At 49.2% G+C, this 20,992-nt stretch overlaps 1 protein-coding gene across 3 annotated transcripts in view; it reads right to left on the reverse strand.

The window, feature by feature from the left end:
- The window catches only part of SMOX (spermine oxidase), a 59,757-nt gene that overhangs the window by 38,448 nt on the left and 317 nt on the right, over positions 1-20,992 (reverse strand). The window contains exon 1 of one of the 3 annotated variants that reach the window (XM_056813662.1): positions 15,106-16,716. The exons of 1 other annotated variant lie outside the window; for it this stretch is intronic. The gene's annotated coding sequence lies outside the window, so the exon portion shown is untranslated. Of the gene's footprint in view, positions 1-12,782; positions 12,878-15,105; positions 16,717-20,992 lie in introns of those variants that run through there. One more of the 3 variants, XM_056813674.1, reaches the window with a different exon arrangement.

Raw genomic sequence — 20,992 nt, forward strand, 5'->3', positions numbered from 1 at the left:
TAAGATCCTAAAATCTGAGATATCTACACCCTGCCTATCCCGGCTCCAACAGACCTGCACTGTGCAGCCACCAGTTGCATAAATTACCTCTCTGTTCATCAACTTTTCTATTTCTAACATAGCCATAAGGAGGAAAGAGGAAGCTTTGGGCTTAAAGTCAACACAAAAGACAGGGATGGATATTTAAATGAAAAACAAAATCAATAGTGTCCCATGGCATAGGCATTGTACCCCAAAACCCAGGCAAACTGTAAGCAGAGAAATTCCTTTGCTCCCTTCTGTCCTTGTGACTCCTCCTAACCCAGTAGTATCTGATAACTTCTATAAAACCCTGAGATTATTATCATCCTTGGATCGTCCTTTAGACTTGAGATGGATATAGAGATGCACCTCCAGGCCACACCGATACCATAGGATTGTATCTCGGACATCCATCCATCTGTCCCCTAAGCTACGAGGTCTTCAGGCAGACCCCGGGCAGATGACCAAACCCCCCCCCTCTGTCATTTGCTCTCTCTCAGTCTCTCAGCCTCTTATCTGATTCTCATTCCAGAGACCCCCACAATAGGTGAAAATCCAGGAAGTAGCAGTGTTATATTTATTTTTATTATTTATATATTTTAAATATGTTTAATAGATATTTATAAACCCTTCCCACTCTCCTATAAACCTTTCCACACTCTTTTTTAAAAAACACCCTTACCTTCCATTTTGGGATCAATACTGTGTAATGGTTCCAAGGCAGAAGAATAATAGTAAGGTCTAGGCAAGGGGGTTAAGTGACTTGCCCAGGGTCACACAGCTAGGAAGGATATGAGGCCAGATTTGAACCTAGGACCTCCCATCTCTAGGCCTGGCTCTCATTTTTCCACACTCTTATTAACCTTTCCCACAGTCTTATAAACACCAAGCCAATCCACACCCAGGATACAGAACACAGCGCTGTGGTTGGTCACCTATCATCCCATCAGTCAATACAGAAATGCCTGCTTTGCACTCAGTCATGTATAATCTCACATTGGCAAATTCATGCAAATAGTAGTGGCATACTGCATTTCCATTGTGTACAGTATGGTATTCATCCACAAACTCCTGTGATATAACAAAAAATCCTCAGAACAGAATTAGATTTTTTTTAAACCCACAATATGGTGAAGCTCTGATAAGTGAACCACGATATAGCGAGGGATGACTATATATTTTAAATGTATTTATATAAATATTATTTTTAATAACCCTTATCTTCCATCTTAGAATTAGTACTGTGTATTGGTTCCAAGGCAGAAGAATAATGGTAAGGTCTAGGCAAGGGGGTTAAGTGACTTGCCCCAGGTCACACAGCTAGGAAGGGTCTGAGGTCAGATTTGAACCCAGGACCTCCCATTGCTAGGGACAAATGGAGCTATTTGCACAGCAAGACCAAAAAGATAAGTTGTCCCTCCCTATATGCCCTGGCTATACATGTCCCTTCTGTCTGTGCCCTCTATATATATACATATATATACACTATACATATATAATATCTACATTTTATATACATATACAATATACTTACTATAATATATATATTACATATATATACAATATATGTATATACATATATAATAAACTATATATATATATATATAAATACAAAGGGTATGTATATATGAGAAAGTATACCCCAGGTTTATGTGGAAAATATTCAATTATATTTTTTTTTCTTCTGGTGCTATTTCTTTAAATGCCTTTTGCTTTGAGCTAACCATATCCTCCGCCTAACTAGATAAAGGGTAAACACATTGGTGGGGGCTCAAGAACCATGCCTTTATGTGACTGTGGATTTACAGAGTACAAGTTAACCCAAGATATGGGAAAGGTCCTCCATTATCATTTAAAATAACCCAATACTTTTAAAAATACATCAACAATTATTTATTAACTCAACATGAGTTTGGTTGTTTTTTAAAATTAATGCCCCCATTTGGGAAACTTTTCTGTGCTGGACCAGAGGAAAACAGGAGGTTTTAAATATCTGTTCATTCCTTTTCTGCTGTTGGTTTTCTATAAGACTTTCTCTACCATCCCTGGGCCTTGGGGAGCTAGAATGATTATAAGACATTTCTAAAATACTTTAATATTTGTGAAGTATTTTACATACATCATTTCATTTGACCCTCACAATAAATACCTCTGAGAAGTCATTGCTTCAGTAAACTTTATTTCACAGATGAGGGAAGTGGGAACCACAATACAAGAAGACTATTGATAAGGGACTTGAGGAGGACAGCCAAGAGAGTGACCATGTCATACACCAACCAACAACTGAAGGAAATAGGCCTAGACGGGAAGGATATGGAACATGAAAGCTGTCCCCAAAGAGAAGATAAGCTGTTGGTGGGAGACTAGACTTGTTCCATTTGCCAGCCCCAAAGGACTAACCCAAGAGAAATGGGAATGAATGATGATGGAAATATTTGGCCTTTGCCCAAGAAGTCAAGCACTTGTCAAGTCTTAAAAGATAGTCTCCATGTTACTGATTTTTTAAACTTTTGATTTAACTTTATTTTCATAATCCTAAAATATATTGAAATTTGGCCTCAGCCAAATTTCTGTGAGCCTGGGAAGTCATTTAACCCTGGTTGCCTCAGTTTACTTAATTGTAAAATGTAAGAGGAAAAGGAAAATTGCTCCAGAATATTTGCCAAATGGGGTCATGAAAAGCTGGACACAACTGAAAAAAAAAATATTAGTACTAGATAATATTTAAGCATGAGATTCGTTTCTGCAACATACAAATCATACTTAAAACTCTAGCACAAGACCATGACAGTCAGGAATCTGGGAGGTGTCAGGCTGGTTCACAGACAGTAATTCAGGATTTTCTTTTTCCATTTGTTTCTTTAAGGCAGTGGTTCTCAACCTTTCTAATGCCGTGACCCCGCACTACAGTTCCTCATGTTGCGGTGACCCCAAACCAAAAAATTATTTTGGTGGCTACTTCAAAACTGTAATTTTGCTACAGTTATGATTCAGAATGTTCTCATTGCTACAAATTGAGAAGTTGAGAACCTCTGGTTTAAGGGGAGTTAGCAGTCTTCTTTCCCTGGAGAAAGGATCCTCAGAAGGGAAAAGGGGTCCTATGATCCGACGGAGAGGCACAGGGTTTTCTATGTTGTCGTCGTCGTGGCTGGTCCATGGTGTCTGACTCTTGGAGCCACCACAGACCACAGCACACCAGGCCCTTCTGTCCTCCTCTGTCCCCCAAAGTCTGTCCAAGCTCATGTTGTTGTTTCCGTGACACTATATAGAATTTCCTATAAAGACAACAATTCCTCTAGACTTTCCTGGGCTTGGGTCAGCTCTGAATCATATCAGCGATTTAGCCTCGCTGGGTAGAAGTTGCAGAGGCCAGAGGCCAGAGGCCAGAAGAAAAACTCCCTAACAATTAGAACTAGCACAAGTGGAAAAGACGGTCTCAAGAGGTGATGGGTTCTCCTTCCGTGAAGTGGTCTGGGAGACTATAGGAAAGGGATTCCTTTCATGAATGGGTTGAACTAGATGTGTGAAGGTCCCTTCCAATTTTCCAATTCTCTGGAACACAGGTGACTTCTCCAGAATCACAGAGTCATACCTAAGACTCAATCAGTCAAAGGACATGAGAATAAATAAATGTGAAGACTTGAGTTCAAATCTGGCCTCAGACACTAAATGCCATTTAACCTATTTGCCTCACTTTCCTGATCTGGAGAAGGAAATGGAAAACCACTCTAGTATCTTTTTTTTTTTTTAATCTTTACCTTCTGTCTTAGAATCAATACTGTGTATGTATTGACTCGGCAATGGGGGTTAAGTGACTTGTCCAGGGTCACACAGCTGGGAAGTGTCAGATTTGAACCTAGAATCTCCCATCTCTAGACCTGGCTCACTACCCAGATGCCCCACCACTCCAGTATCTTTGCCAAGAAAACCTCAAATGGAATCACACCAAGGAGAGAGCAGCTCTTCCTCCATTTTCTCCTCCCAATGGCTGTCTAGCCACAGACACTATAATATAATCTCTTGCTTCATTCTCCAAACATTTCCAGTAAAACAGAATTTTGCATCAGCCACAAAGAAGCCAGGGGTAAACTAGACATAGATAGAAATGTAAAGTGAGACAAAGAACCCAGCCTTTGCCTAAATGTTGGGAATTTTCCTACCTGGGAGCTAAGAGAATGTGGCTGAACTAATAACCCCTTGTCTAAAATAAATTCCCTAAAGCAAAAGAGGAGGGAAGCAGGCAGACCAGAGGTGCCATTACAATTTCCTTGAGCTTAATGATTATTGCAGCAGGGTGTTTCAAGTGTCAAAGGAATAGTGAATAAAGAGCCAGGCCGGGAGTCAGGAAGACTGGTCTTCCTGAGTTCAAATCCAGCCGCAGACACTTACTAGCTCTGGGACGCTGGGTGAGTCACTTCACCCTGTTGGTCTCAGTTTCCTCATCTGTAAATGAGCTGGAGAAGGAAAAGGCAAACCACTCCAGTATCGTTGCCAAGAAAGCCTCAAATGGGATCACAAAGGGTTGGACAAGTATCAGAGAGAACTGGAACTAAGGTCTCTCCCAATAAAGGATCTGCCATGTTGGCTGGCCCGTTAGACTGAGGATTTTAAGTAAGGATTGAGTAAGGATTTAGCCCCATAAACAGCACATCAAAGAAGACCTCCTGTCTCCCCAGGAAAGACCCTTCAGGACACAGGCTGACCTCCATCCATATAAGATGGCTCTGACCCTTGGCTCTTCATCTTTTTCTCTTTGCACATTTCATTTGCCTGACAGTCAAGGAAGATAATTTATTTACAACAGGGAATGCCAAAATTTAGAAATAATCACCAAGAGTACCAAGAATTTAGTGTAGTGAATGTCAGAAAGAACTGAAAATCTAGGGATGCAGCAAGTCCTCAAAATCTGCCTTTGCTTTATACCCCAAAGAGATAATAAGGGAAAAGACTTGTACAAGAATAGTCATAGCCTCACTCTTTGTGGTGGCAAAAAGTTGGAAAATGAAGGAATGGCTGAACACATTGTAGATCTGTTGGTGATGGAATACTCTTGTGCTCAAAGGAATAATGAACTGGAGGGATTCCATGTGAACTGGGACGACCTCCAGGAAGTGATGCAGAGTGAAAGGAGCAGAACCAGGAGAACACTGTACACAGAGACTGATAGTGGTACAGTATTAGTAATGTAATGGACTTCTCTACTAGCAGCAATACAATGATTCAGGACAATTCGGAGGGATCTATGAGAAACAACACTATCCACATCCAGAGAAAGAACTGTGGGAGCGGAAACACAGAAGAAAAACAACTGCTTGATCACATGGGTCAATGGGGATATGATTGGGGATGTCGATGCTAAACGGATCACCCTAGTGCAAATATCAATATGGAAATAGGTCTTGATCAATGACACATGTAAAACCCAGTGGAATTGCTCATTGGCTATGGGAGGGGGTGAGAGGAGGGGAGGGAAAGAACATGAATCTTGGAACCATGGAAAAATATTCTAAATTAAGTCTGCCTTTGCTGGAGGTAGCTATATAATTAGTAGTTGATTACTCTCTGGGACTCAATCAGCTCCCAAGGATTTATCTCCTCCCCCTGCAGGATTTAGGGAAAGGAGTGCCCAGCATTGCTGAAATCCAAGATCCTTATCTTATTCTGGTATTACTGGTATGGAGGGTTGGGGGGGGGGGGGGCAGGCAGGGAAGGTCTGTGCATGTCCTGTCTCTCAGATGGGGAACTCCCTCCTCTGCTACAAGGAAAGCACCCAGCTCAGCACCTCTGGGTCTCAGAGAGCTGACCAACAACAAGGGGGTTTAAGTGACTGGCCCAGAGTCACCAACAAGTATGGATCAGAGGTAGAACTGGAACTCAGCTCCTAGACCAGCTCTGCTTCTAACACTATCCACAACACCCCTTTGAAAATGTTACTACAGATGCCTTGCAGTCAAGTAAACTGAGACCCAGAAAAGCCATGTCCTTTGCCCAGAGTCCCATAGCTAACAAGGGTTGAGGGATGGGAATTTGAACCCAGATTTTCCTGACTCCAGGTGGGATTCGACTATTCTATGAGGGGGGCAGGAAGAATCTCTTGAAAAAAAGCAAGCTGCCTCCTCCCTTAGTATCCAACCTTCCCCAGGGTTCATCAATGACTCAACAAGCATTTGGGAAGCTTTAAGCCCTGGTGAGTCCTCAGAACTGTCTAACATGGAGCTGACTCACCCATGATCCACCACAGGGCTAGATACTGGACCTGTGATATCACTTCTGGAAAAAGCAACTCCTCTAGGAACACCTTAGATGCTTGCTTAGAGCACTCAGGTTAAGTGACTTGTCCAGGGGCACACAGCAAATAGGTGTCAGGTCTCCAAGAATTTAAATCTTTCTTCACTATGTGCCAACAAATAGTAGGTAACTAATAAATGTTTACTGACAGCCTCTAGACCAGAGAATCAACCATTCTTGGATCACCTACCCTTTAGGAGTCTGATGATGCCTCTGGACCCCTTCTCAGAATCATTATTTCTAAATGCATAAAATTAAATACGTGAGATAACAAAGGAAACCAATCATAGTGAAATAAAGACGTCTTTTTCCTAAGTTGAATCTTTCTTAAATTGATTCGTGGAGCCCCAGGTTAAGAATTCCAATTCTACACCAATAACTACCCCATTAACTAAGCCCCTTGCCTTGGCTGGTTGTCTACATTGCAAAAGTCAATTAGTTGTCAGCCAATTTGGTGCCAGGAATGCACTGAATCCCCACTGAGGAAGGGGCTTTTGTTCGCTTAATAAAACTTTTTCCCCAACGTTTCAGTCCCCAGCTCCGAATCCCGCTCGCCTCCAGTCCTATCATCACCCACTCACTCAATACAGCTCAGCCAGGATGTAGCCAGAGCAGAAAAAATCTTAAAAGAGTTGGTGGGAGGATCTCCTGTTCCTGGCAGGCTTCCCTCTTCCTTTCTCTTCTTCAGGTTCTAAAGGCTCCTGGGCTTCCTGCCCATTTGGGGGGACAGATGGGGGGAGAGAAGACAGAGAAAGTGAACAGAGCCTGAACACAGCGGGTTGTGCCGGGGGAAACTTGGAGGAGACAGGAGAAGAAATGTCTGGGTTGTTTTTGTGAGTTCCGATTAACAACCTCCATTCATGTTACCTTCCCAGGGCCAAAAGAAAGAAAGAAAAAGAAAGCCTTGGGAAGAGCTAATGCCCAAGGCGGAACGCAGGAGGTAGTGACCTACCAGGCTGAGGCAGCTAGTGGATGCAGTGGATAGAGGGTCAGGGCTGGGAGTTCAAATCCAGCCTCAGACACTCACTAGCTGTGGGACCCTGGGCAAGTCACTTTACTCTTGCCTCCAGTCCTTCATCTGTGAAACTAGAGCTAGAGAAGGAAATGGCAGGATCTTTGCCAAGAAAACCCCCAAAGGCATCACGGAAGAGTTGGACGCAACTGAACAGCACCCACAGAAGAGCTCCCACCTCTGCCTTGTGCCTCTCAGCAAGTCATTCACCCTCACTGGTCACTTTCTTCCTTGATCAAATGGAGAGACCCAACAATCCTGCTGGAGACCCCAAAGTCCCTCCCCACCTTGGCCCAACCACAGCAAAAGATCATCGGTCCCAGCCAATCACAGTGCCTGAAAGGCCAACCTGAGAGCGCTGGTCCATGGCTGATTTCACCGGTTCTAAGAGTCTGCAAGATGGAGGAGGCCAAGAGAAGCCACTGATGGAGGGAGTGCCCTCACCTGGGAGTTCCAGAAAGAATTCTCCTTTAAAATGGCTAATCCCTAACTCCTGGTATCAGGGAGATTATTAGCTACTCTCTAAAGGGAGAGAGGGAAGCACTGGGAGCCGTAAGAGGAGGAGGGGCAGGAAACTGGGCAAAGGCCAGAGAAAAGAGTTGATGTTGGGGCTCTAGGAATAAAGTTTACTTTTCCCAGGAATCAGTATTCTGAGACCTGGCCAGTGAGAGCCCGTGGAGGCCATTAATTGTGTCCTGTGTCCTCTCCAGTTTGAGACACCACCTCCAGGAAGGCCATCAGGTTCCTGATCATGCTGTTCTCACTGTCAGAATTGCCACTCTCGTTCCCTTGGCTTATTCGAATTCTGTTCTTCCTTCACCTTTCTAGTCTTCTTACAACAAGGGAAGTATTTCTCCATCCTCCTTCCCCTCCGGGTCTTCTGTGACCCAGTGACATCGGCCTCCTTGCAGCACTTTGCAAATGGCGCCCGTCTCCCAACTCTGCCCATCATCCCGCCAGCCTGGGACGTTCTCCTCCTCATCTCCTCGTCCGGGCTACCCTGGCTTTCTTCAGCTGATGCCCACCTTCTCCAAGTGCCCCCCGGTCTCTATCTTCTTTGTCCCTCACCATTTACACGTTGGCTCTCCCATTAGACTGGAAGCTCCCGGATGCCAGGGAGCGTTTTTCCTTTGTGTCTCCAGGTCTCAGCATGGGGCTGGCTTATTGACTGGCCTTCGAGGCCCTCTCCTCTAGCACCAAACACATCATCTCATAAAAGCTTCAAGGGCTCACCGGCACACCCCAAACTTAAAGCTCGGCTCTCGGCCGCCGCCTCCTCCTCCTCCAGCCCCATCTCTCAGGACTTCGCTCTCTTGCTCTCCCTATGATGGGGCCAAGCGCACAGCATCCTGGAGGAGCCTGAAGGGGCATCTGCACCAGCCTCCTGACCGGACTGCACACCGAGACCTAACTTCTTCCCATAGAATTAATTCCTGGAGGCCTGGAATGATCCAATTTTGGTCCCCGTTGGCAGTTGTCATTTCAGTTGTGCCCACCACTCAGAGATCCATGAGGGGGTTTCATGGCAAAGATATGGGACGGCGCTGCCATGTCCTTCTCTAGTTCACTTTACAGATGAGGAAACTGAGGCCAACAAGGTAAAGTGACTTGCCCAGGGTCTCACAGAGAAGACATGTCTGAGGCCAGATTTGAGCACAGGATCCCATCCCCAGGCCTATCCATTGAGCCACCTAACAGTCTCAGGGCAGTAATTGTGATGGAAAGCGAGGCAAGCCCCTTAAGCTCCTGGGAAGGTATTTGGGACCCGAGGCAGCCTTCCTCCATCTCTTGCCATCTCCTGATCCTGCCCACCTCCTGCCACGGCCTAAGAACTTTTTCCCCGAAGCTGCCCCACCCCAGGGATGGGAGAGAATGTTGCCAAAGAGCCTGCGGGGCCAGAGGCAGGTGCAGGGGAGAGCCAGGGGGCAAGAGCCCCGGCCTGGACCGGCCCAGAGGACCTGGGAGAAGGAGAGAGGGCAGAAAGTGGCCCGAGGACAGAACCAGGGAGGAGGGGACAGAAGGCAAAGGGGCAGAGGGGGCCCAGCACAGCTGCCTAGAGAAAGAAGATCTCTGGCTCCATCTAACCCTCCTGAGGCTCAGCGGCCACTGGGTCCCACCCCTCCCTTTCCAGGGAAGGAGAAGCCAGCCCCAACTCAGGGAGCTGCAGCTACCCAGCTCTTTAGTGAGAAAAGGCCACCCCAGGCTCTCTGGCTCAAGCCACTTCCAATCCCACCTGGGCCAGCAGGCCTTCCTCCTTCCCTTCCTCCCTTTGCCCTCAGAGGGCTTCTCGTCTCTGCTCTAACAATGACATGGTTTTTCCTTTTTTTAAATTTACAACTTTTGTATTTTTAACTTTTCATGATTTATTTTTTATATAGTACCTACTGCGTGCCAGGCACAGTGCTAAGAGCTTGATGATTACCGCCCACCTCTGATCCTCACAAATTCTGGAAGGTAGATGCTATCATGAACTCCATTTTACAGATGAGGAGACTGAAGCAAAGAGACATTCAATAAGTGTCTGAGGCTGGATTTGAACTCAGATCTTCCTGCCTGCAGGCCTGCTGCTCTGTGTCCTGTACCACTAAGCTCCTACCTGCCTCCCTCTCTGGATGTATGTGCATGCATGTACATGTATGCACATATATGTGGGCACTGTGATATGTTTGCATGTACATGCACTTATATATTTCTATGCTGTTTGTGTGTGCGCATGTGGGTATACAAGTGAGCGGGCAGCAACATGGTCCAGTGAGCAGAGTGCCAAGCCTAGAGTCACCAAGGCCTGAGTTCAAATCCAGCCTCAGACGCTTTATAGCTACAAGACCTTGGGCAAGTCACTTCACCCTGTTGGCCTCCATTTCCCCATCTGTAAAATGAAAGAAAGAAAGGCTAAACCATTCCAGTGTCTCTACCAAGAAAACCCCCAACGGGGTCACAAAGCATCAGACACGACTAAAATGACTAAACATGTGTATACATAGCATGTATCTGTTTATACCCATGGAGACATGATTTATTTGTTCATGTGTCCATTCCCCACATACACGCACAGCTTGGAGCTTTCAGTAGGTCTGGAGGCTCCCTGAACACAAGATCTGCCTTCTGGCCTTTCTTTGCATTCCCCAAACTCATTCCCCCTGGCATATGGTTGAACCCTTGCTGAATACTTGCTAATTAGAGATCAGATCAGTCCTTGGGGGCAGCTTGTCCAGGGTCCTAATTTTCAGGAAAACTGGAGGAAGATAAGTGAACTATCAAAGGTCACCACTACTGGAGGCAAGATTTGAAGTTAGATATCCACAGCAGGGGGGAGAGGGATAGGAGACAGAGACAGAGACAGAGACAGAGACAAAGAGAGAGACAGAGAGACAGACAGAGACAGAGACAGAGAGACAAACAAAGACAGAGAGACAGAGACAGAGCAGAGAGACAAACAGAGACAGAGACAGACAAAGAGAAAGAGAGAGACAGACAGAGAGACAAACAGAGACAGAGACAGAGACAGACAGAGAGAAAGAGAGAGACAGACAGAGACAGAGACAGAGAGACAAACAGAGACAGAGAGAGAAAGAGACAGAGACAGAGAGACAGAGACAGAGGCAGAGAGACAGAGACAGACAAAGAGAGAGAAAGAGAGAGACAGACAGAGAGACAGACAGACAGAGACAGAGACAGAGAGACAAACAGAGACAGAGACAGACAAAGAGAGAGAAAGAGAGAGACAGACAGAGAGACAGACAGGCAGAGACAGAGACAGAGAGACAAACAGAGACAGAGAGAGACAGAGACAGAGGCAGAGAGACAGAGTCAAGAGACAGAAAGAAAGACAGAAGGAAAGACAGAGTCAGAGAGACAGAGTCAGACAAAGAAAGATAGAGAGAGACAGAGACAGAGACACCAGGAGGAGAAAAAGATCAGCAGACCTTTGTGGAAAGGCAAAGGCAGGGGACAGAAGATGGGAAAATGGGAGAGGAAGAGAGCCTGAAGACAGCGCAGGTACTACAAAATGATTCATCATTCAGTGAGGAGCACAGAGAGGAAAAGAATGAGAGAAGAGAAAGAGGGAAAGAAAAAGAATGAGAAGAAAACAAGAGAAAAAAGAAGGAAGAATCAAGAGCAGAAGAGAGACTGGAAGAAATAGAGAAAACGGAAGCGATGGAGAATGAATGGATGAGTGAATGAATGAATGAATGAATGGGCGAATATCAAGGGACAAAACAGGAGAGACAAGGCACACAAAAAAGGCAGACAGGCTGATGGGCAACCGCTGGTTTCAGAGAAAGAATGTGCTCATTGGCACATGCTGGGGAGGCGTGCTGGGACTTGTAATTCACTGGCTCGTCCGGGGCACCGGTGACTCTTGGGTCACTCCAACAATGTCCGGTCACCAGCCAGCCATGAACACACACTCACACCCTCATGCTCACACTCTCACACACTAACTCACACTCACACCCTATCCATCTCCTCCAGGGCTGAATTCCAGGCTTCTGCCACCAGCCAAGCCACAGGGCAGCCCCCTGTGGAGAATGCCATCCCTGCCCTGCCCTGCCCTGCCCTGGCTCCCCCATGGGTGCTCCCCGGCTCTGGATTTCCATCAGTCTTTGGGGCACTAATCAGAGGAAATGTTACCAGACTTCTCTTCCCTATGGAGTCACCCAGGCCCCGGGGTGGAATTCTCCCTGGGGAAACAGGGCCCCCCAGAAAGTGAAATGGGAAACGGGGGAGAACCCTGCCAGCAGGCTAATATTCTTATGACACAGCCAGGGTCAGGCCATGCATCCACTCACAAACGGGTCCTCTGTTGTCTCCCACCAAGAGAATAGATGACATTTCTAGAGGCTTTAAAATTTACAAAGATACGTGTGTGTTTCTACACAGATACACACATATATATTCACACACACATGTGCAATTTGATTATATTATGTCTATTAAATCTTGTGACGTGGGTGTTATCCCCATTTTATGGATGAAGAAACTGAGGCTGAAAGAGGTTCGATGAATTGCCCATGGCCAAACAGATCCAAATCAAAGAAATGCTCATTTCACCATATCACAGACTCTGTCCAGCACTCAGGATTGAATTCAATAAACCAAACATTTATGAAGAGCTAAGGATGGACGGAAGCCAGGAGTTGGAATCAGGAAAACCTGGATTCAGCTCCTGCCTCTGGTGCCTTCTAACCATATCACTATAGATGAGTCATAGGACCAAAGCCAACTCCCTCATTTTACAGGAGTAAAATACAGTCCTAGATCCCAGGTGGCACAGTGGCCTGGAACTCAGGAAGACTCTCCTTCTTGAGTTCAAATCTGACCTCAGACACTTCCTAGCTAGGAGACCCTGGACAAGTCACTTCACCCTATGTGTATAAAATGGGGATAGTCATAGCACCGGCAGCTGGGTACTACAGTGGAGAGAGCCCCAGGCCTGGAGTCAGAAAGAGTCACCTACCTGAGTTCAAATCCAGCCTCAGATGCTTCCTAGCTATGACACTCTGGGCAAGTCACTTCACCCAGTTGGCCTCAGTTTCCTCATCTGTCAATAAGCTAGAAAAGGAAATGGTAAATAACTCCAGTATCCTAGTTATAATGCTCTGGGCAAGTCACTTCACCTTGTTGGCCTCAGTTTCCTCATCTGTCAATAAGCTAGAAAAGGAAATGGTAAATAACTCCAGTATCCTAGTTATAATGCTCTGGGCAAGTCACTTCACCTTGTTGGCCTCAGTTTCCTCATCTGTCAATAAGCTAGAAAAGGAAATGGTAAATAACTCCAGTATCCTAGTTATAATGCTCTGGGCAAGTCACTTCACCTTGTTGGCCTCAGTTTCCTCATCTGTCAATAAGCTAGAAAAGGAAATGGTAAATAACTCCAGTATCCTAGTTATAATGCTCTGGGCAAGTCACTTCACCTTGTTGGCCTCAGTTTCCTCATCTGTCAATAAGCTAGAAAAGGAAATGGTAAATAACTCCAGTATCCTAGTTATAATGCTCTGGGCAAGTCACTTCACCTTGTTGGCCTCAGTTTCCTCATCTGTCAATAAGCTAGAAAAGGAAATGGTAAATAACTCCAGTATCCTAGTTATAATGCTCTGGGCAAGTCACTTCACCTTGTTGGCCTCAGTTTCCTCATCTGTCAATAAGCTAGAAAAGGAAATGGTAAATAACTCCAGTATCCTAGTTATAATGCTCTGGGCAAGTCACTTCACCTTGTTGGCCTCAGTTTCCTCATCTGTCAATAAGCTAGAAAAGGAAATGGTAAATAACTCCAGTATCCTAGTTATAATGCTCTGGGCAAGTCACTTCACCTTGTTGGCCTCAGTTTCCTCATCTGTCAATAAGCTAGAAAAGGAAATGGTAAATAACTCCAGTATCCTAGTTATAATGCTCTGGGCAAGTAACTTCACCCTGTTGGCCTCAGTTTCTTCATCTGTCAATAAGCTAGAAAAGGAAATGGTAAATAACTCCAGTCTCCTAGTTATAATGCTCTGGGCAAGTCACTTCACCTTGTTGGCCTCAGTTTCCTCATCTGTCAAGGGAACCAGAGAAGGAGATGGCCAGCCACTCCAGCAACTTTGCAAAGAAAACCACAAATGGGATTGTGAAGCATCAGACAGAATTAAAAAATGACTGAACGAGACCGTGGCACTCCAGGGCCACCCAACAAATTCCTTAGAAAGCCAAGACGAGGGTCTGAGCCTCCCTTCCAGCTAACCCTACTGAGCCTATTCCGCAGAGCCTCCACTTTTCATCTCACTCCCTCCTACGAAGGCTAGAACTCAGGGGCAAGGATCCTCCTAACCAGAACATGGGGAAGGCCGGACCGTCCGGAAGCTCTCGAGGACAGTCGGTCCCCGGTTCTCCCAGGCAGCATTTCCCACCCTCTCCCGGAGGGCAGGAACTGTTCTGGCTTTGCTCCGGATCTCCAGTGCCCAACATGGCGCCTGATGTAATAAACAAACACTCCGTATGTAATAAACGCTCCATCCAGCGCCCGGGGACTCAGGGATGGACCACATCCCAGCACTGAGGCATGTGCTGCCCCTTGAGCAATGGAGGAGCCAAAGAGAAGACAACTTCCCGAGGCTTTGTATTCGGGGCCCCCCCTTCCCAGGCCACCCCCTTGCAGATGAACATGCCTGTTTCTCTTTGGCTTCAACCAGGGTAAAATGGTCTTTCCTCCCTTCGGAGGACTGGAGGACAAAAGAAGGCCAGTCCCTACAAGCAGACGGCCGGCCATCGGCGGCCCATGCCTGGGACCTTCTCTGACCACAAGCCCTGCTTGTTATCCATCCCCTCCCCGCAGCCTACTGACCAGAGATTGTGCCCTGGAAGTGGCGAAGGCCTCTGGGTGGCTGAAGATAACAAGTCCTTCCCCTGAGACAGAAAGAGGATCCTAAGTGGCCGCTGTGCCTCGCTGTCCCTCGAGCTGCTCAAGGCTCCTGGAAGCTGCTTCCAACCCTGAAGCTGGAGGGCCCTGCTGAAGCCATCTTCTCCAGCCCCTGCCTCCAGAAGGTCAGAGGAGTCTCAAGAACAAGGCATCCTCCCCCACCCCTCAGGCCAACTAGAGCTCTTAGAACTGGAAGGGAACAACAAGCCCAACCATCCCATTTTACAGAGGGGGAAACAGAGGGCAGAGACACTGGGGGAAAATGGGAGCAATCAGCTCTAGAGGCAACACCTGTTTCTTTTTTTCTTTTTAAACCCTTACTTTCTGTCTTGGTAATGACCATAAGACAGAAGGGCAATGGCTAGGTAAATGGGGTCAAGTGACTTACCTAGGGTCACCCAGCTAGGAAGTATCTGAGGTCAGATTGGAACGCAGGACGTCTGGTCTACAGCCTTGATTCTCTCTATCTTCTGTGCCCCCAGCCACCCCTCTTACAGTCCTTCTTGACCAAAACAAAACTCAGCATTTTATTTTCTGCTGTCTCATCCAGCCCACCACACAGCCTCTGCCTATCTCCACCACCACAAACACTAGAGAATGTTTTTTCCGCACCCTACTTGGCACAGTCACGCTTTCCCGATAGTGGAGGCTGGCATCCGGCCACCAGGAAGGGCCATGTGCTATCTGGCCCTGCCACCTAGGGTGGCCCCAACAGATAAGACAGGAAGAGGGGGGCCAGGCACCCCAAATGTCAGTCTGAGATCCGAAAGGAGAGGGCTGTGATGGGAAACCATCGGTGACGAGTCACAGCAGTGCCTCTGCCTGGATGCACGACCCTGGGCGACTCACTGAAACCTGATGGCCCAGCCTTTGCCCCTCTTCTGTCTTAGCTGAGACAAGGGAAAAGGAAGGCCCATTGGAACAGGGTGACGAGGGGCCGCCATCTTGTCTCTGCTTGAGGGTCTCCAATGGGCAGCCCTTCCACTCTGCCAGGACCAAAAACTGTCTACGATCCACCCACTTCTGTTAGTTCTGCCCTCGAGGGTCAAAGCCCCCCAAGACTCATCCTTCTCCCCTCTGAAGCTAGGTGTGAAGGGGAAGAGGGACCCACAGCTTCCTCTTCTGCAGAGGAAATATCCCTGGGTGCCCCCAGGGGCTGGCATTTCCCTCTCTGTGAATCCCCAGTGCTTGGCATGGGGCCTGGCACACAGCAGGAGCTTATGACATGCCCAGGGGCTGACCAGCTGACCAACCAGTCCTCATCTAGCATCGAAAGGCCCTTTTGACCTCAAGCTCCAAATCATTGGCCTTTTCCCTTGTTGGACTCTTTTAAGTTTCCAGATGGCATCTCGGTCGCAGGCGCACCTGGCCTCCACTGCCCACGAGGCGACTCTCTATGTCCATCGGCTTCTGTGGCTCTCTTCTCCCCAGGAAGAAGCCCCGAGACAGCCCCATCTTCTCTTTGGCCTTCCTTGGCTAAGAGCCCATTAAAAGTAGTCTGTAGGCAAGTCTGTCTGTCATCTGAGAGACACAAAGGCATCTCACGAGAGGCCAGGCATCCCAGGAAAATACCAGACTCGAGTCAAGAGACCTCGGTTCTCATCCCAAGTCTGCTGGTCCCTGCCTGTATGGTCTTGGTCCAGTCACCCATCTCATGTATAAAAGAAGGAGGTAGCCTCTGAGCTCCCTCCCAGCTCTAAAGGTTGATTCTGCAAATCCTCGATGACAAGTACTGTGTGACCCTGGGCAAGTCCCTTTACTCTGTGTGACCCTGGGCAAGTCCCTTTACTCTCTGAGGCTATATTTTCTCATCTGTAAAATACAAATAATATTTGCACTGTCTACAGTCTACAGCATGGGCTTAGTGTGAAAGATAACCAAACGAGACACTGTATGTCAAGTGAATGGAAATCCTCGCAGACAGGGACTGCCTTTGTTTTTGTCTTGGAATCACTAGCGCCTAGCATGGTGCCTGGCACGTAGTAGGTACTTAAAAACAAGAGCTAGATGAAGATAAGTATTAATAATAATACATTCTCACCTCTTCTGTCCCTTCTTCCTCCCTTAATCCATGGAAAACACTGTAATCTTTTCACACTGAAAAAACAAGTGACTTATCCAAGGTCACAGAGTCAGTCAAAAGGCAGCTAGCTGGCTCATTCTGATCATTCAAAAGTCCAGTGAATTTCCCAGCCCCTCTCCTGGGTCTCACCTCCTCCACCCAGGCCACTAACACTGGCCCTGGTCCTGATGAACTGAGGGAGGGAGGGAGGGAGAGAGGGAGGGAAGGAGGAAGCAAAGGTGAGAGGAAGAAAGGAAGGGAGGGAGGGAGACAGGGAGGGAGGAGGGAGGGAAAGAAGGAAAGAAAGAAGGAAAGAAAGAAAGAAGGAAGGAAAGAAAGAAGGAAAAAAGAAGGAAAGAAAGAAAGAAAGAAAGAAAGAAAGAAAGAAAGAAAGAAAGAAAGAAAGAAAGAAAGAAAGAAAGAAAGAAAGAAAGAAAGAAAGAAAGAAAGAAAGAAAGAAAGAAAGAAAGAAAGAAAGAAAGAAAGAAAGAAAGAAAGAAAGAAAGAAAGAAAGAAAGAAAGAAAGAAAGAAAGAAAGAAAGAAAGAGAGAGAGAAAGAAAGAAAGAAAAGAAAGAGAGAGAGAAATAGAGGGAGGGAGAAAGAGAGGGAGGGAGGGAGGAGGGAGGGAGGAAGGGAGGAAGGAAAGAAGGAAGGAAGGAAGGAAGGAAAGAAAGAAAGGAAGGGAGGAAGGGAGGAAGGGAGGAAGGGAGGAAGGGAGCGTGACTGTCCATGGTCCCACCTTAGCTAAAGGTAAGGGCTGGGATTTGAACATGGGGCTTCCCAACTCAAAGTCCAGAGCCGTGATAACAAACACTTGCATCATCTCACTTACAGGACTGTTGGGGGGGGGGGGAGGCTTTGTCAGCCTGCAAGCACAAGAGAAGCCTGAGTTCCCACTGTCAGCGCCCTCTGGGGCCACATTGTGCTTCTTCCTTGGAGCATTGCTCGTCCCCAGTGTCTCTTCTCTCCCATTCTCAGCCCAGTCAACAGAGGCATTGAAGCGCAGCTGCAGGAGGCCGGCCGGCCGGCCGGTGGGTGGGTGCTGGCTGGCATCTCACGTTTGAGGCTCCCTGGCTGCCTCTTTCCAGATGATCCTCCCCTTCCCCACTGCCGCTGCTCGGCTCCTGGCAGGCTGGTCTCCTCCCTCTCCCAGTCCATCATGCATCCCGTCCTCTTCCCAAGTTTGCAGCCTGAGGTTGAGGAAAGACTGTTCTCGGCGGCCCCAGCTTTGCTCTCTACCCTTCCGGAGCCTGGGCAAGGCGGCTTCCCTGCCTGGCCCCCTTCTCTCCTCCGTCCTCTCCCCTCTTTTCCCCGAGGGTGTCCGGGCTTTCCTGAAGAGGGGGCTGCATTTGCAGGTGGATGCCTCCTCACTGTGTGAGCCTGGCCAGGTCATTTCCCCCCATGGCCTCCAGTGGCGACCACGTCTGCCTTGGAACCTTTTATACACAGAATTGATTCCAAGATGGAAGGGAAGAGTTTTCATACATAAGTAGAGTCCAGACGGTGCATTTACGCATGGCCCTCAGGAGGCCGGGGGGCCTCTAGCCCAGGCCTGGCTCAAGGGGAAGGAGGTCCAACCATCGGCCCTTGTCCTCCTACTGCTTCTCCAGCCTCCAGCCCCATATCTCACCCCACCACTGTGGTACACTGGAGAGGACCCTGGATTTGGAGTCTCAGGCTCAGAGTTCAAATCTCCACTCTTCGACGTACCACCTGTGTGAAGAGGGCAGCCATGTCCCTTTGACCTTTGGCCTCTCTGGACCTCAGGTCCCTCCTGTCTAAAATGGGGCTGGACTAAGGGCCCTCGAGGTCCCTGAGACTCCCTCTGGTCTTGGTGCCCCTGGCTGGCTCCGTGATCATGAAGGAGCCTCCGTGTCCTCTTACGTAAAATGAGGAGACCGTGCTCTCTTCCTGCACCAAGCTGGGCAGGACAGGCAGCTTTTGTGAGCCAGGCAGCACGGCTGAGCATCGTTGTGGGGCAGCACCTGGCCCCCTTCCCAGGGCTCCACAAGGCACTCCTGTGTCCCCAGGGGGCTTCCACGGTGAACACGGAGGGGCTCTCAGGCCAACAGCCCCTCGCGCAGGGCCCCAGCACCCTCCGGGCTTCGGCTGCTCCCTCAGTCCTCCCTGGGCCCAGATCCCCCCTCAGCTCCTCATGACATGAGCCCGCCATCCCTCCTTCCCTTTGGGAAACCAGCTCGCTGGAGGCTCCCCAAGCATAGGAGCCTCAGGCTCATGTCCTTCTTGGGAGCCACCCAAGGCCAGTGGGAGGACGCAGGCTCGGACCCCACCGTGGCCCCTGCAGGAAGGGGACTAAGGGGAAGCCTTCCGTACAGATACACGTGGAGCCAAGCAAGAAGGAGCCTCGGGGCAGGGGCAGCCGGGCCGCCCAGGGGATGGAGTCTGGAGGTCCTGAGTTCTCATCTGGCCTCAGCCGCTTCCTCACTGGGTGACCCTGGGCAAGTCATTTACCCCATGGCCTCGCCTTTCTCACTCTTCTGCCCTGGAACCCATTCCTGGAATCCATTCAAAGACACAAAAGTGGAGGTTTAAAAGAGACACTTGATGTATGTGAGCCTGTGAGCCAGAGCCCTGCTGCTGCCCCTCGCATACCCACTCAGCTCGCCCCCCCCTCCAAGTCCCCCTGCAGTCACCCCCCAGCCTCAGTTTCCCTAACTGTAAAGGTAGGAGGTTTGGGCTGCCATGACTTCCTTCTAGCTCTAAACCCAGGAGCCCGGGACAGCTGGTGCCAGCATGCACGCCTGAACAAGTCTCCCGAGTGCGATCCACCCTGACAAGACACACCAGTCTGTGAACATGTCACACGCGGGTTACCCACCGGCTGCACACGTACACGCAACATGGAAGGCGGAAGTCAGCAAGACCTTCCTCCCTCCCCGGCCCAGTCAAGGCACCTGAGCCTAAGGACCAGGACCCAAGGCCCGCCAGCCCCATCGGCCCATGATGACCCCCAAGGATGACACACGTGGAACACGTATGAGGCCACGGAACCCACCATGGATCCTCACCCCCCCCAGCACCCTGGAGCAGACCCTGGGGTCTCTGCTTAGCCTCTGGGACCTCACCTGAGCCTCCTTCTCCCAAACCCTCTCTATGACCCTCACTGTGTCCTCACATTCCTACACACCCCCTCTCTCTGGGTCTTTGTCTGTCTCTGTGTCTGTCTGTCTCTGTCTCCTCTGGTTTCTCTGTGTCTGTTTCTCTCTGTCTGTCTGTCTGTCTGTCTGTCTGTCTCTCTGTCTGTCTGTCTGTCTCTGTCCTCCTCTCAGTTTCTCTGTCTCTCTGTCTCTCTCTGTCTCTGTCTCTCTGTCTCTCTGTCTGTCTCTGTCTCTGTCCTCCTCTCAGTTTCTCTGTGTCTCTGTCTCTGTCTGTCTCTCTGTCTGTCTGTCTCTGTGTCTCTCTCTGTCTCTCTGTCTCTCTGTCTCTGTCTCTGTCCTCTCAGTTTCTCTGTGTCTCTCTGTCTCTGTCTCTGTCTGTCTGTCTGTCTCACACACACCTCCCGACCCCCCCCCCCAGCCCAGCCCGAGGGGGTTTGGCGTTTGCCGCCTGCCTCCAGGAGCCGCTGTGGGTGTGGGAGGGAGCCAGGTTGTGCTTTGCAAGCCAAGGCAGAGCTGGGGCGCCCGGAGCTCCGCGGCTGCCTGGGGTTCCCCGGGCGCGCTCCAGGGACGGGGTCACACACAGCCACCCCTCTCGCGGCGGCGGCAGCGCGTACACACATACACACATACACACGCACGGCCGAGGCAGCCACACAAAGGGCCTCCCGACCACACAAAGGCACAAACACACCTAGTGCCCCAAGGCAGGGACACCCTCGCCCCAGTGCCCCGTCCGCCTGGCCGAGGCCCCGTCCCGGGGCTGCCAGAGGAGGCTGGAGAGCTCGGGCATCTCCGCCAGCGGCCAGCTCCTGGGGGTCAGACGGGGGCCCGAGGGGGGGCAGGCTTTGTCTGGGCCAGCTGAGCCCCGGCCCCCTTGAGTGTGCGCGCTCTCATACACACACACACACACCCCGCTCCACCGCAGGTGTCGCCCCCCCTGCAGATCCCAGCAGCCCCAGGAAGGAGATCCCGGCCCTTCCCCAAGACGCAGGCAAGGGGATCTGGGGCAACTGGGCGCCTGTCAATCTCGGAGGGCTTCTTGGAGGGCGCTTCGCCTACCCCTCGGTAACAGGCACCCACGACAAGGAACTGC

This window comes from Monodelphis domestica, chromosome 1 (genome assembly GCF_027887165.1).
Source record: "Monodelphis domestica isolate mMonDom1 chromosome 1, mMonDom1.pri, whole genome shotgun sequence".
Taxonomy (NCBI): Eukaryota; Metazoa; Chordata; class Mammalia; order Didelphimorphia; family Didelphidae; genus Monodelphis; species Monodelphis domestica.